Source organism: Nematolebias whitei, chromosome 10 (assembly GCF_014905685.2).
Source record: "Nematolebias whitei isolate Nwh7 chromosome 10, NemWhi1, whole genome shotgun sequence".
Classification (NCBI taxonomy): domain Eukaryota; kingdom Metazoa; phylum Chordata; class Actinopteri; order Cyprinodontiformes; family Rivulidae; genus Nematolebias; species Nematolebias whitei.
In genome coordinates, this window is record NC_056507.1 from 924352 (window position 1) to 930474 (window position 6123).

Genomic DNA, 6123 nt, shown 5'->3' on the forward strand with positions numbered 1-6123 from the left:
ATATATATATATATATATATATATATATATATATATATATATATATAACACCCAATGGTACACTAAAAGATCTAAGATATACGCTAAACACTAATAATGTAAAACAATACACCAAACATCAGCAGCACTAACATGAGTCTGTGTGGGTGGATGAGTACGATGAGTGAGTGAATGAGTAAATCAGATTTTAAAAGAGTAACCACAGGTCCAAACGTCCCAGCATGCCTTTGGTGACACTGTCTCTGTACATTGTTGCACTTGTTACAACTACTTCACCGTCCTTCAGAGTCTGAAGGCTCTTCTTTGAAGGATTTGTTGAAGCCATTTTTAAGGATGAAAGGATGGAGAACAATCTTTTCACTGTTCAGTTCAAGCACCTGCTTCAGCCACTTCTCACTGGTTAAACAGAGACACAGTGTGCAGCAAAGACTGAAGGATGCTGAGGAGAGAGCACTGAGACACAGTGAGGAGAAGGCGGAGGGACACCGACGGTCTTGTGATCATCATGGAAAGAGACAGAACCGCCTCAGCTTCTGGCAGCCCCTGAGGGACACTCAGAGATGTGCCCCAGATCCGGACTTTCCTCCTCCTTCCAGTTCCCCTCTCCCTGTCAGTAAAGTCACTATCTAAGCCTCCATTGTCCTCCTATTTGAAGCCGGAGCAGGATATGGGATTCGGAGCTCATTGCGTTGCTCTTTTTATTTTCCTTCCTGTCTGCCGGCTCTCTGAGCTTCAGCACACAAGGCCCAGTGACGGGGCGCTCCCTCTCTTGTCAGAAGAAAGGCAGTCATTGTGTTTGCTGCATGTTCCAACAACGATCGAGTTAATGTGAGCCAAGTATTCCCCCAAGATTGAAGGGATAGGAAGGGGCATTCCCACCACTTCTACTCTGCCTCATCTATCAGTGTCGTCCTGCCATCTCCGGTTGCACCACTTTCCTGAGATCCTCAAACGAGGGTCATTATTTCAGCCAGAGCTGTTGCTCACATCTCAGGACGTTCTTCCTGTGACCGGCCCTGTGCCCATGGTCATTTGGACTCACAGCGCATGAGACTGTCAGCACCTCTAACACTTACAGGAAGTGCTCTGCATTTAGCAGCTCGAACAGTCAGTGACACAACGTCCATGCATCCTTTGTCTTCATGCTTTTCCCTTTTCAGGTTGCAGGGGAGCTTCTGCCTCTCCGGCGCTCGTGTCACAACAACTCCTAACACAACAAAACGTTGTGCTTTAAATCATCTTTCTATACCTAACTGATTCATTTACATATGTTTTTTATTTTTTCTTCTTTCAGCTGCTCTTTTCTTCAGGGGTCACCACAGTGAACTAACTCGCATGAAGACTTGGTTATTTTTATGCCGGATGTCCTTCCTGACCAACAACAGACACCGAGCTACCACAGCCTCCGTGTGGAGCAGAGAGCTCCATCTAGGGCGTCCAGGGGAGCAGATGTGGGGGTTAAGAGCCTTGCTCAAGGGCCCAGAGTGGGGCAAATGAGGGTGGAGGCAGGTGTGCGTGTTTCACCTTTAACACCCACATTTTGATGTCTGTACCGGGAGTTGAACCAGCGATCTTCCGATCACAGGCCCACCTTCTCTAACCTCTGCACCACCACTCCCTTTGCATTGTAAACGATACATTTACAGTGTAAGCATGAATATTAAAGGCCAGCATCGTCTGAAGGAATCATTGTCCACTCAGATCCCACAGAGACCACAGACCTGTTTCCATGGTGAACTGGGCCAGAAGGCTGCTGGGCACGCAGGATGTTACTGTACACAACGACAACATGCACACTCCACACAGAAAGAGCCCAGGTCCCAACCATGGGTCGAACCAAGGACCTTCTTGCTGTGAGGCAACAGTGCTAACCACTGATCCACCGTTGAATTGTTCACCACTCAGTGGTAAAATTCTGGACGGTCGACATGAATAGAAACGGATCACAACATAAAAACGTTATTCAAGGTCGAGATCATGAAGAAAGATTAACTTACTGGTTCAGAGAGAAACATGCACGTTAAACTGGTAACTCGAGACCAGGAGTGTCCAAAGGTGGTCCAAGGGACGTTGGTGGTCCTCAGGGTTCAGCCCACAACTGCCATTTCAAAATGGTATAATTTTGGCCTGCAGACATAGACCTTCTGAGATTTAGTGGTGAAACTGTTTTATGTAATTTTCAGGTTCGACAGAGGAAAAATAATTTCAAAATTAGTTTTTAAATGCAATTCATATTCAAAAAGTCATAACATTTGGCTAAATGTGTCGTGTTTTTAAAGAAGAAAAGTACAGAAGATTTAATAATCGATGGAGAGAAATTATAAAGTGGTATCATCTACATATTTAATATATTTATTAGTCCCCTCAAACCTTCTATGAATCAGTTTTAGTGACAGCAGCTGGACGAGTCCACGTCAGGACTTTGTTCATCGTTTGGACCATGGATGCTCCAAACGATGAACAACCTCCTTGAAAACAAAAGAGAAGTCATTTTATGCTTTTGTTTCTGAGAATAAACTAAAATAACTTTCCAAGCACATGAAAACTAAAAAACAGGCCAAGCAAATAAAAAAATACATGAAATAAAGTTGATGTTTATGAGGCTTTTATTTTGAAGTCCTCCACTAAAATGAGTCAACTTTTGTCCGTTCTCCAACATATTGGTCATGTTGTTGCTGACGATACAAAAAATATACAAAGAACAAAAAATGTGAATAGTTTTTAAATAAAATATCCTAAATTCCAGTTTTAGTGGCCTGGGAGAACTTTTTTCATGAGTTTTGGTCCATAAATGAAAAGTTTGGACACCCCTGCTCTAAACTGTCTGTAGGTCGTCTCAGTCGTCTCCATGTGTCCTCGTGATGGACAGCAGACATGTCCAGGGTTGCAACAGTCTTAACTTCAGTCACAGATAAGTGATGTCACATGTGTACCTTCAGCGGACAGCTATGGGAGGAGCATGCTAGATGATGGACACGTGCACGTGAGATGGACTGCATGTTTAATTGTCCAACTCAAAGGGAACGTACGGGTTGTATGTTTGATTCTTGTGTCCTGGGAGGGCAGCCGTCCAGCCGGGCCTTGTAAGGTTCTTGGAGTGTGCTTAATAAAAGGGCACTCTGTGGAGTTCTCGGGGTGGTCGTGAGTTTTTGACTGTCCGGCTGAATATTATCGCCCCCGCCTCTCCACCGATACAAATCCTCGTTACAGCGTCTCCTCACACAGTGACCTGGGAAAAACCAATGCAGACATGTTCCTGTTTTTACTTTTCTACATCGCCTTCTTAGCTGACGACATGCCAGTGTTTTGATGTACAAACTGTGTTACCCCCAGGCCACCACTGGCCACCCTCTGGCTCCTCCACTGCTCCTGGAGGTGGATAAAACGTCTCCCTCCTCTGTCCAGGCTCCGTCTCTCTGCTTTGCCTCAGACAAAAACAAACTTCCTCTGCTCTTCTCCACAGTGTAGCTCCTCCCACCTGAATATCCTACAGTAAAAACATGTAGGTTTACCTGCATTCCCTGTTCATTTCCAGCCCAGAAAAACACTCACCTCTAAACTCCTTCCCTCCTTAGAGAGAGAACTTTACTAATTGGCTCTTATGTCTGTGACTGTTCCTGTAAAGTGTCCTGAGACAACTTTGTTGTGATTTGATGCTGTGGAAATAAACTGAACTGAATTAAACTATCCAAACCTGTCAGAGACGGGGACATCGGGGAACGGTCAGTTTTCTTGCAGGAAAGCCACATGTTTGTCTTCCCCGTCATAAAGCCGGGCTCATGACGGTCTGCTGGACACGAAGGGATGAGATCAGCACGAAAGCTTCTTCATGCTGATCTGCCACGGACGGAGACCGTTTCAGATTCGACACATAAGACCAAAGTCTGAATTTTCCCGGTGGACTACCATGACGGCCTTCTGTGGCTCTGAGTTGAATTGTGTGTTTGTGAGTAATTAAAGCAGTGCTCATGTGTAAATCTGACAAATGACAGTGTTTCATCATTATGAGAAGCTCCCTGCAGAAACTGTACCATGGTCAGGGACCCTGCAGGAGCAGGAAGTGGTTCAGAAGGTCCAGCAGAGGTGTAGCCTCAGGTGTGCACACAGCAAATGTCAAGCGTGCAACATTTGACCTAAAGAAAGAACGATGCTCATTCTAGATGAGCCCTGGTTCATCCTGCAGGGCACGTCTGGGACCTGGGGGGCCTCTCATCCTGTCCTCTCCTGGCCCTTTGGGGATCAACAGAACTGAGAACCAGTATGAATGAACACTGGGCCTTTAGACTGAAACCCTCTGCTGGTTTTGGGTCAGAATGAGTCAAACTACCAAGAAAAACCATTGATGGCAGCTGGGCAGCAGCGTTAAAATTCAGAAGGAGCAGTACGCCAGAATCCCCCGTCTCTGAGGGATTTCACTGATAAATGTTTGTAGTTTTGGAGGCGAGTGTTTTTCTGGTCTGGAACAGATCCGGGAATGCAAGAAAACCTCAGACATTTTTAAACAACGTTTGTTATACGTAGGTTTTGTCGCACACCAGCATGGAAGTATCTCACCCATGTTTCAAGTTGTCGTGCTCACAACACGCACGTATTTCCAGTTCCTCCTCTTCGTTCGGCGATGGCAAACAACAAACATGTATAAGGTCATCTTTATCCTAGCCCTGCTTCCACATTTGTCAGTGAATGCATGTGAGGGTCTATGAAGCCCCTCAGTCCATTCCACTCACGATAAACTCACTCAGACGCTGTGGATGGGAGAAATGACGTGAACTCTTTGTTTGAACGTCAGAGATTAACGCCTAAAACAATCTTGACAGGTCAGCTTACAGCTCGTCTGATGGGTGTTGGAAAGGTTGCACGGAGTATCAGTTGCAGAAAAGAACCGTGCACTCAGCCTGGATCACATTCTTAATGCAGTCAAACTTGATTTGGTCCTGAGAAGCTCCCACACAGAACGGCTGACTTTCCTTTTTTCTGGAAATATTTGATTTATTTACATTTTTTCTGTCTTAAAAGGGTTATGAACTGGAAAAAGGCAGAACGCTTCCTTTAGGCTGGGTGGAGTCTTCCTCAGATGAAGAAGTTATTTCTGTCTCACAAACCATGCGCAGGAAGAGTGAGTCCACCTCTGAGCTGCTGCCCCTCATCACTACGTAAGGCCAGGCGCGTCATGGAATGACTCAGGTTCAGGCTGCTGCTGTTACGCCGTATTCTTTTACATTATTAGTGTTTAGCGTTTATAGCTCATTTCACGCACCGCTTGGTGTTTGTGGAACAAATATCTTAGATCCTCATCAGTTTCTTTTTATACGTCGGGGTGTCACTGAGACCCTGTACATAACTTGGTTCCACCTCATGTACCACATGTGATGAAATGAAGTTTACATTCAGGGCGGCGGTGGCTCAGCGGTTAGAGCAGTCGTCCTCCAATGCAAGAGTTGGGGGTTCGATTCCACCAGCAGTCACATGCCGAAGTGTCCCTGGGCAAGACAGTGAACCCCTCGTTGCCTCCGATGTGTGTCCCATCGGTGTCTGACTGTGACCTAAAGCTGATTATTCTTTGTAGAATTGAAATGATTTGTTCAGTTATCTTTGTACAGATCTACTAGAGAGACGTAAGAACCGGTAAATAAAGGCACAGATTGTTGTAAAGAGCTTTGAGTATCTCGATAAGATAGAAAGGCACAGTCCATTTATCATTCTTTCCTGTTTGATAAATCCTATAGTTAGGGTCGGCTTGTTATGCTGCTATAGACTTAGACTACTAGAGGACAAACTGACCTCATTTCCTTAAATGAATTGTTAAAACTGAATAGTTTTCATTTGATACTATTTCTATCATAACATGTGATTCTTGACCTGCCATTGTGTATCTATTCCTACCAAACCCAGCCGGTCGAAGCAGATGGTCCTCTTGTCCTGATCCTGGTTCTGCTAAAGGTTTCTTCCTCATGAGGGAGTTTTTCTTTCCACTGTCGCCTTCATGCTTGTTCAACATGAGAGTTCAGTGATGGAGTTAAACTCAAAGCTGCTCCTCAGATAAATATTGTTCAATTATTATTTTATACATGAATGTTTCTGTTAAATTATTATTTTATATTCGAATGTTCCTGTTAAATTATT